The following is an 11,418-nucleotide window of genomic DNA, read 5'->3' as shown; positions in this document are numbered from 1 at the left end:
ACGCTGTTGCGCTGCTACATGATCTGCAGATTCTGCACCAGATCGGCAACACACATGGACAGATGCATGTTTACTTCTTCATACTGTAGCGACCAAACGATCCCCGAGCCTACAATACTACGAACTAACAAACGAACTACAGTATCGAGAGGGGCCGCCATGACAACAGACAGTCTACCGTTGGTGGATCACGTATCGCCATGCAGAGCCGTCATAATCGGAGATCGCTCAGACGTGTGATTGTAACGCTTTTTTATTCATTATAATTGTAGTGATAAGACATGAACGCGTCGGGGACGTAATCGACCCGGGTGTAATGTATAACGAACTTTTCCGCGTCCTAAACCGTGCATGCCCAGGCATGTTCCCTATACTAGCTTGAAAAACAAAATCAGCTCATGATGACAACGCGTCTCACTGTTATACTATAGTTCTGAACCGAACGGTGGAATGGGACTTTTTATAGCCGTACGATCAAGACTTTTGCTGCCCAATGTGCCCATGACCCCCCCCCCCCCCCCCCCCCAATGTTACTGCGATCAAAACAATGAAAGCAGTGAATCATCATCATCATCTAAAGGATGCAGAGTTATGAAGGTTTATAGTCAGACATTGACAGGCAGATATAACAATAAACACAATAAATATGCTATACATCCTATACACCGAATGAAAGCCCTGAATGTGTACTTTTACGAGGAAAAGAGTAAACATTGATCCCATGTACAGTCTGTCATAAATTGGTTACTGGGTGGATGCACATTGCGCCCACCAGATATAACTGCAGAGAAGACATGGACCCGTACTCAATATTCACAAAATAAGGCCTATAGCGACATATAAATACTATATACCGTATGAAACAGAAGACTCTCTGCTTTCATAAGAAAAAAACTTCTACTGTAGTAATAATAAAAAACACACCCATGTGAAGTGAGTGGTGCAACTCTGTCCCATATTCTGTTCTCTGCTTATTCAATACAGCTTGCTATATACGGACTGAGGCAGAAAGTCATGTAAACCTTTTATTTACAGTTTGGTCTGTAAACTTCTACTGTAATAATAAAAATCACACCCCTGTGAAGTGAGCGTTGCAACTGTTCTGTACTTATTCACTACAGCTCGCTATATACGGACTGAGGCAGAAAGTCATGTAAACCTTTTATTTACAGTTTGGTCTGTAAACTTCTACTGTAATAATAAAAATCACACCCCTGTGAAGTGAGCGGTGCAACTGTTCTCTACAGTTGCGCGGTGCAACTGTAGAGAACAGTTGCACCGCTATAGGCCTTATTTTGTGAATATTGAGGAGTTCACGTCCATGTCTTCTCTGAAGTTATCTGGTGGGCACAAGCTGCATTCAATAACCAATTACTGTCTAACTGTACATGGGATCAATGTTTACTCTTTTCCTCGTAAAAGTACACATTCAGGGCTTTCATTCGGTGTATAGGATGTATAGGATATTTATTGGGTTCAATTTTATATCTGCCTGTCAATGTCTCTGACTTTAAACCATCCATAACTCTGCTCGCTGTTCAAGATAACCACTTCCAGGCAAATGCAGGTGTTGCAAAAAGGTCAATATCTCCAGAATGGAACATGGTAAAATCAAAATGTATTTTTTAAATTGAAGTGGACAAGTTCAGCTTTATTTTGATGTATACGTGTGATTCTCGCTATAAGAGAACATTTTGCTGTGGGCCCCCGAACAAGGCCTTTGTGCAATGTTAAACGGTAGCAACATCCAAATAGGCCTGTCGAGATCTTGTAGCAATCAAAGTGTTAAGCATTATGTTATTCTTTAGCTATTGAAAAATAGCAGATCTACAAGTGTGGCACTGAGTTCAGCGCTACAAGCTTGTAGATCTGCTATTTCTGAAAAATCGTGAAAATGTGGCGCAAATCTTTGAATATATTTTCTTTTAGAGCGAACATTTTTAACTAAAATCTTTGCTTCTGAGGGGTCCCTGGAACAACATATTTTCAGATGGGGGTCCGCGGCCAAATACAAAAAATCCTGGGGGTCCTTGACATAAAAAGGTTGAGCACCACTGACAGAAACATGGGATTTTATTAGGAAAACTGTTACGATTTAGAAGCCTTTTTTTTTATCTGCCTCAGTCCTAAACGGGTTAACCACGAAAGAAAACATCCACATGGCCATAATTGGGAGCCAAGGTTAAAGTGGGTATATGGCAAATGGTGCTTTTATATAGAGCCTTTATCCAAGGCGCTTTATTTACAATTTACAATGTGTATTTCATTTACGCACACACACACGCACACAATTGCGCGCACACACACACACACACACACACACACACACACACACACACACACTGACGGCAGAGGAAACCATGGGGGACCAACCTGCTCATCAGGAGCAGGTTGGTTCAGTGTCTTGCTCAATGACACTATGAACCAATTCAGAACATTTTAAAACTGTTGAGTAGTGTGGATGACAGATGGTCAACAGAAAATAATTGATTCAGAACAAAACAAGGGAACCTCTTGACTTGTATATACTTATATACTCATTGGAGACATTTTAAATAACTTTACGTTACAGGACTAAAGAAGAGCGTTTGATCAAGTGTGTGAGAGACGAGAGTCAATAATTAAAAGAAGACCGCCAGGCGAATCTAAAGCCTGTGTCACAGTACAGTACATGCGTGTGACTGTATGAGCACTTTGTGGGTGTTAAACATGTCTTAACCGGACACGGATTATGGAGATATAGCATGCTGTGTGTGTGTGTGCGTGCGTGCGTGCGTGCGTGCGTGCGTGTGTGTCTCATCGCCTCCATGAGTCAAGTCATGTCATTACTCATTTTGTTCTTGAGCCCCTATTTCTCTAACAAACTGCCCGGCTGGTGCTTGGCAGGGACTTTCAAACACGCCTTTGAATCCTCCCGTGCACATTATACTCGTTAAAAACCACTACTGTAGTGTATTCTGCTAAATGCCTAAATTGCAGTGGTGGAAAGTAAGTACATTTACTCACACCAAGCCAGTACTTGCACTGTCTGGCTGACCTTTAAGCGCCTTGCTTTGCGTCCTGAAAGAGCATACATGGGCAACTGGCGGCCCAGGGGCCACATGCGCCCTCCGCCATCACTTAAACACATTTCCTGCTGGCATGTTTTCGGACACCTCAGTAGCCCTTGCTACGTGAAAACTACAAACAAACAAAACCTACAAATCACGAGTCCTGTGACCGGCCATCTTAAACCGGAAGTAATCCTGTCCGCTGCTCAATCCGGTCCCAAACTAGCATGCAACACGATGACAGGAGTGATGCGCGAGTGTTTTATTGACATCGTAAGATCATACTTTATCTCATATCTCCTCATCTGAGATTCAATTCCGAGATAAACGCCGCTAAAGATCACGGCTATTATTGGACTCTATGGATTATCATAATTTTCCAAGATGGTTTTGAGTCGCCGGGGACCGTATCCAGGAGGCGTACAGTAAGTTATCACTCTAAGTATAAACGTGTATGGCAGGTAAGTGAGGTGTTTTCTAACCCGTTTATAGACGGGTATGGTGCAAAATGTGGCCCGAAATGGCCTGCAGGTTATTATCCGAACATTGATATATTATTGATTTCATAATTGCTAATATTAAAATGTTGTAAAATTATCTTTTTTATGTCCAATGTTATTTGTATTTAGTTCATAAAGTTAACTATTACTATTAACTAAATGCAATTGAAATTAAATAGGTTTCCAATTCAAATGTTGCATCGTTCTCAAGTAGGCCGGTGGCCGACGGGCACGTACAGGTCTAGTATAGCACAAATAGCTGATCTACAAGCTTAAAACACGTCGCACTGTGACGCGCTTTGAGCTTGTAGATCAGCTATGTTTGCTACAGTAATATGCAATGTGGAGTGAGTGTGGAAATATAGTGGCCCTCTTCTGGAGTGAGTGTGGAAATATAGTGGTCCTCTGGAGTGAGTGTGGAAATATAGTGGCCTTCTGGAGTGAGTGTGGAACTATAGTGGCCCTCTGGAGTGAGTGTGGAAATATAGTGGCCCTCTTCTGGAGTGAGTGTGGAAATATAGTGGTCCTCTGGAGTGAGTGTGGAAATATAGTGGCCCTCTGGAGTGAGTGTGGAAATATACATAGTGGCCCTCTGGAGTGAGTGTGGAACTATAGTGGCCCTCTGGAGTGAGTATGGAACTATAGTGGCCCTCTGGAGTGAGTGTGGAAATATAGTGGCCCTCTGGAGTGAGTGTGGAAATATAGTGGCCCTCTGGAGTGAGTATGGAATATAGTGGCCCTCTGGAGTGAATGTGGAAATATAGTGGCCCTCTGGAGTGGGTGTGGAACTATAGTGGCCCTCTGGAGTGAGTATGGAACTATAGTGGTCCTCTGGAGTGAGTGTGGAAATATAGAGGCCCTCTGGAGTGAGTGTGGAACTATAGTGGCCCTCTAGAGTGAGTATGGAATATAGTGGCCCTCTGGAGTGAATGTGGAAATATAGTGGCCCTCTGGAGTGGGTGTGGAAATATAGTGGCCCTCTGGAGTGAGTGTGGAAATATAGTGGCCCTCTGGAGTGAGTGTGGACATATAGTGGCCCTCTGGAGTGAGTGTGGAAATATAGTGGCCCTCTGGAGTGGGTGTGGAAATATAGTGGCCCTCTGGAGACTGGAGTGAGTGTGGAAATATAGAGGCCCTCTGGAGTGAGTGTGGAACTATAGTGGCCCTCTTGAGTGAGTGTGTAAATATAGAGGCAAAGTAAAGTTACTATATTTACCCAGGGTATCTGGGCTAAGCTCAATAACTTGTTTCCAGCCAGGCCCTGCTCATAGAACATTTCATGGTAGTGGTTCAATGCCTTGCTCAAGGGCACTTCAGCGGTGGTAATTTTAACGTGTCGGACCGCAATCCGTTCGGCCACCGCTATCGTCAGATTTGCCCACCCCTGTGATAGAGCATCAGATCACTCAACAGCAGGGGCGGCGCTGGGGGGGGGGGGCTTGCGGGGGCTATAGCACCTCCAAAAATCCCATAGCACCCCTGTAGCACCCCCAAGAAATTCTCAAACTAAATGTAAATTTTTTCCCCCACTGTCAGTGAATAAAATTATTTTCTCTGAAATGATTTGGTGGTCATATAATATTATTTTCAATGGCATATCGGCTATCTATCTTTTAACATCGAATCGATTAGTAAAAAATGTATGCGCACCGTTCGGGTAACGTTACGTACATAACGTACGTTTTACGTTATTTACGTAACGTTACGCGAGCAGCGCGCATCACCTGACATGCTTTGAACCAACCAGGTGTAGTTGTACTACTTGGTGGAACTTGGCGGGCGGTTTTGGCTTTGCTTAAGTTTGCTCAGCAGCAGTCACTCACAGAACAAGACAGACAGACAGTGACAGATCAGAGATAAAAACGATAAAAAATGGATAAGTTTGTGGTCAGGCAGCCTCGAGTCGTGCAGCAGCACGATAGCAATGCTAATCCTGTACCTGATATTGAGGCGGAGGAGGACGAGAATTTAGAGTTTGATTATGACGGTCTTGACGAAGTTGACGGAGAGGGAGAGCCGGGAGAGGATATTATTCAGGACGAGGAAGAACTCAGTGACGGGGAATGGGATAATGGTGGTGCTGCTATCAGCGATGATGAGGATGAGTCTGACATTAACAACAACAACACGGCGGCTGCCAGTGTTGAGGTGGAGGAGACCATTAATGATATCAGCGAACAGCCAAATGAGGGGCCAAGACGTCCAATTCTTAAATCCTACCGGTCTGAGATGTTTGGGAATCAAAGTTTCAACAAACACTGGTTTGATGACTATGTCTGGCTGGAATACAGTGTTACCAGAGACACTACATTTTGTTTTGCATGCAGGCATTTCTTTCGACCTGGTCAGCATGGATTTCACTCGGAGCCAGCATTCACCACCAATGGATTCAGAAACTGGAGGAAAGCTACAAGTAAGTTCAGGGGGCATCATGAAAGTGCGGGGCACAAGTTTGCAATGGAGGCATGGAGCGAATTCAAATCCAAGCAGGACAGTGGCTCTAAAATATCAAAATTGCTTGATGTAGGACATTCAAATCTTGTCAAGGAAAATCGGCAGTACATGAAGGCTGTGGTGGAGAGTTTGCGCTATACAGCCTGTCAGTGCATTGCACAGAGAGGCCACCTTGAGGATGAGCAGTCAATCAACAGAGGGAATTTCATTGAACTGCTGCATCTAATCGGTATGTTTGACAGCACCGTTGCCAAAAAGATTGCCACCAACCCATCCAATGCAAAATACATGCACCACGACATTCAGAATGAGATTTTTTCTGTGATGGCAAATATGCTAAGAAAAGAAATAAGTGATGAAGTGAAGACAGCAGAGTATTTCGCACTTATGGTTGATGAAAGTAAAGATGTCAGTAAGAAAGAGCAGATTTCAATTGTGGTTCGTTATCTGAACGGTGGGAATGTACACGAGGAATTTTTACATTTTGCTGTTGCTGACGGATTGGATGCAGACTCTCTACTAAACAGCATCAAAAGTACACTCAGTCTGTGCAACATTGACGTCAATGCATGTATCGGGCAGTGTTACGACGGCGCCGCTGTCATGTCAGGATGTCACCGCGGTGTACAACAAAAGTTCCGTGAAGAGGTACCACAAGCACTGTACATACACTGCCACGCTCACAGGCTTAATCTGGTGTTGGTGGACTGTGTACACAATGTGAAAACGGCAGGTGAGTTTTTCGAAACAGTGCAAATGCTGTATAACTTTTTCTCTGGGTCTGTTGTGCATGATTTGTTTTTGAAGAAGCAGAAAGAACTTGAACCAAAGGCGCGGCGCATAGAGCTTAAGCGATTATCTGACACACGCTGGTCCTGCCAATATGCGGCACTGCTTGCGATAAAAAAAACGCTGCCATCCATCCGAGCTACCCTCCATGACATCATCAGCCAGCCAAACGGAAGCAGGACTGCACAGGCAAGGGCTCTATCAGCTATCATTGACGAAAAGTTTGCCCTGCACCTGACTCTTTTTGCTGATCTATTCAGACTGACAAAATTCATGTCTGATCAATTACAGTCACCAGATCTTGATCTAGCATCGGCAGGAGAGCTGGCCCGGTCCGTAATCAGTACCATCTCCGAAAAACGCACTGAGGATGCATGGAAGGATATTAGGGAGCGAGCAAAGCAGCTGTGTGTGAAGGCTGGCATCATAGAGCCACCACCAGCTCCGGCTGTGCCACCTGCTGTGCCACCCACTGTGCCACCACCACCACCACCACCACGCGAGAGAAGACAGACCCAGCCACCTCGACACCTTGCGGCTTTTGTAGTCGAGGCTCCAATAGAGAGGGCTCACATTCACATTGACAACATGGATGACATGAAACAGCACTCGTTCTATCCCGTTATAGACCGACTCTTAAGTGAGATGAATAGGCGCTTTTCATCAGAAGCGAATGAGGTGCTAATGGGAGTGACAGCCCTCAGCCCTAATCACAAATCGTTTCTTACCATGGAATCTTTACTGCCAATGGCCGAGTGTTATGGCATCACTGAGGATAACTTAAAAGTAGAGCTACACCAAGTCAAGCGGCTGCTACAAAGAAAAAAGGATTTGGGAAACACCATTAACAGCACCATGGAGTTTCTGTCACTCATGGGCCCATACAAGGATGCCTTCGAAGACGTGTATAAACTGTTGTGTATCGCATTGACACTTCCCGTGACTTCAGCCAGTTGCGAACGGAGTTTCTCCTGCCTCCGGATTTTGAAGAACTACCTGAGGAACACCAGTGGCGATACCCGCAACAGCAACTTGGCATTCTTGAAAATTAACACCAGGAGGACAAGAGCGCTGAAGACAGACCAGATTCTCGATGCCTTTGCCGGCAATCACAACAACAGACGCATCGTTCTTCTGTGAAGTTGGTGAGTGACTGTTTTATTTTATACTGTTGTATATTGCTGCTGTGCGTGTATTTAGCAGCCAATAGAATGTGTGAGCGTTCTGACCGCTCTCTTTCTCTCCCCCCCCCCTTTTCTCGCTCTCTCTCTCTTTCTCTCTCTCTCTCTCTCCCCCCCCCCCCCTCACCACTCTCTCACTCTCTCTCAGGGCCAAGTGCTGAGCACTGCTGACATGGAGTAATGGAGAGAGGCTGGAAGAGTAGCCTATTTTTCCCCTCTTTTTCGATTTTTGTGAGACATTACAATAGTACTCATCTTTTCCCCCCCTTTTTGTAACTAACATGATCGACTCAGTGGACTGTCTGGAGTGGACTTGGGGGCGGGCTATGGGTTGTGTTCTGACTTCTGACTCGTAGTCATGTTTTTCCTTTTTTTTTGCCGATGGGCTCAGACTGCTTTTGCTCGCTCTCAGATTGTATTTGAAGTTATTGGCTATAGTGATATTATAGTCTCAGGCAGCAGCATAAAATAAACACTTGTTTAAAGATACGGTTGGTCGTGGTCCCTCTAACTACATAATGTATTATGTGCATGATTTTGTGTCGGTTACATGGTTTACTGATTGTTGGATAGGCATGGGCTAATACTGCCACCATCAGGCGGAGTCAGGGAAGGTTAATGGACTGCAGCCTTAGAGCAATAGGTGTATTGATGGTCTGGACTTAATTTATTGTTTTTGAAAACAGTAGCCTGCACATTAATAACTGCATTATTGCAAGTTGCTTGTTTGCTGGTGTGAAATTACTCCCCAAAGGCTGTTTTTTGGGAGGAAACCTGCAAAAACCCACCCAGAGGCGTGTTTTTGGGGTCTAAACCCCCCCCAAAAAACGGCTGCGCGTGCGGGACATAGCACCTCCATTATTAGTCAAGCTCCCTTATAGCTCCCCCAGTAAAAATGGGCTGGAGCCGCCACTGCTCAACAGATGTAGTCGTCAAATAAACACATGGCAGACATGACTGGATCCGTTAACACTTCAGTCCTATATGGAAACCTCATTATGTTCAAAACTGTTACCTTTCCTTTAACCCATTCTGGACGGTCGGGAACCCCTTTTGGTGTTTTAAGCATTGTGTTATACTTTAGCTATTGAAAAAATAACTGATCTACAAGCTCATAGCGTGGCACCGAGTGCCGCGCTACAAGCTTGTAGATCTGTTATTTTTGAAAAATCGTGAAAATGTGTCGCAAATCTTTGAATATATATTCTTTCAGAGTGAACGTTTTTTTGAGTGGTGCAAACCACTCCAACAACTGGCTTTGTACCCGTTGTAGCATCTGTCCCAAACCAAGACACAAGAGAGCGGGTGTAAGTGGGCTCCAGGCCTAAAGGTTTTATTTGTTCACAGGTAATTCTACAGCTTTCAAGGATAACGGAAAACAAACGGTCACTACAGGTCACGTTCATATAATAACTCAAACAGTCTGTAGGTCCTCTCTCCTTCTCCCTCGGCGGGTCCGGGGTAGGGGGCCGTCTCAACAGTGTGAGTTTGGTATAAACCGCTTCGGCGGTGTGATAATTCAACTTAGTCAAAGTAACGGAAACCTCCGCTCGGGGAGGGGAGTGCTCTAGGGGCTAATAGTCACGGTTCGCTCCAGTCGGAGGCAAGTGAGTTAGTGGCCTCCTTAGGCTCCTCCTTTCCTTGGCTGGTTGCTGTGTTCCTCCTTAGATCCTTTCCTTATACTTTGCGCTCCTAGCGCAGCGCCTTCGAGAGGCGCTCTTTATGCGAAGTCCCGTGCATATGCCTGTTGTGGATGAGAGAGAGAGCGTTACTTGTCAGGCTAGTGTTAGACAGGAATGTGTAGAGGAATGTTCGGGTTCTCACTTACCGCCAGCGTTAGCCCGTGCCGCTCGATGAGAGGACAGAACAGGAGTGAGAGAGCGGCGCTCATATTTGAAGGTTTCCGGCCCGCCTCTCAGCGGTGACAGGTCGGGGTGGCGTAGGACGTGATTGGGGACATAACGAGCGTCAATCACCGCGCCCAGCCGCGTCCGCCGCTCTCTGTCTCCCTCTGTCTGTCTCTCTCTGTTGCGGTGGCTCCTACCTGGCTGGCGGTCCCCCAGTGAGACTCCACACCGTGTTTGTTCGTACCAAAAAAACGAGCATGGTTGCTATGGTTATAAGACCTTGCACCACTCAGTTCACACGGGTGTGATTTTTAACTCAAATCTTTGATTCTGGGGGGGTCCCTGGAACTACATATTTTCAGATGGGGGTCGGCGGCCAAATACAGATAATTCTAGGGGTCCTTTTGGTTTGAGCACCACTGATATAGAAACATAGGTTTTTCAGAAAACTGTCATGATTTAGAAGGCATTGTAAATGGTAAATGGTGCATTTATCCAAGGTGCTTTACATAGATTGTGCATTACATCCACACTCACATTCATACACCGATTGCGGCGGAAGCCATGCAAGGTACCAACCAGCACATCGGGAGCAATTTGGGGTTCAGTGTCTTGCCCAAGGACACTTCGACATGTAGACAGGAGGAGCCGGGATTTGAACCGCCGACCCATGGATCATTGGACGACCTGCTCTACCTCTTGAGCCACAGTCGCCCACAGTCGCATTTGTAGAATTGTCCTCAGGTCTAAATGGGTTAAGTACAAAACGTGTCGCTTCACGCACCGTTTCCATTTCTGTGGAAAAATAACAGAGTTGCGTTGGGCTGATCTGAGCGAGCGGGAAGGTTTGTAGGGCCTGACCAGACTTTGAAGATATGGCAGAGCCATACCTTTGGTTGCTTTGAATGCCGACTTCAGAGTTTTGTACTCTGTGCAGGCAGCGACCGGGAGCCAATGGAGGGAGCGGAGAAGAGGGAGGGGCAGCGACCGGGAGCCAATGGAGGGAGCGGATAAGGGGGAGGGGCAGCGACTGGGAGCCAATGGAGGGAGCGGAGAAGGGAGAAGACATGTGAGAATTTTGGTCGGTTGAAGACCAAGCGAGCTGCGGCATTCTGGATCAATTGGAGAGGCTTAAGTGCGCATGCCAGTAGGCCAGTAAGGAGGGAGTTACAATAGGCAAGTTTTGATATGACTGATGAGGATGGAGTGACCACTGTAATGTGTGTTTTGAATGAGAGCTGACTGTCCAGGACAACACCAAGGTCCTTTGGCACCAAAGGCCTTGTCTATGGAAATATAGAATAGGATAACCACTCACCAACTTGGCCTACATGTGACATCATGTCTACGTCACACGTAGGCCCGCTAACCTATATACGTGCTGACCCACACAGTAAGACTGCATTCCTTCAAGTCATTCATTCAAGCTATTCAGGACTGCATTATTTTACAGGGAGAAACCTATAAACTACTGTGTGAAATGCTTCTTTGGACGGTGCACCTAAAAGGGCTTCCAGAGACACCGTATGATGCTGCTGTAGCAGTGGACCACAAAGTGTACTGCTTTAGAGGAGACTTTATCGAGTCCAAGTGTCAG

Source organism: Electrona antarctica (assembly GCF_951216825.1).
Source record: "Electrona antarctica genome assembly, contig: scaffold_99, whole genome shotgun sequence".
Classification (NCBI taxonomy): Eukaryota; Metazoa; Chordata; class Actinopteri; order Myctophiformes; family Myctophidae; genus Electrona; species Electrona antarctica.
This window is presented reverse-complemented; position numbering follows the sequence as displayed.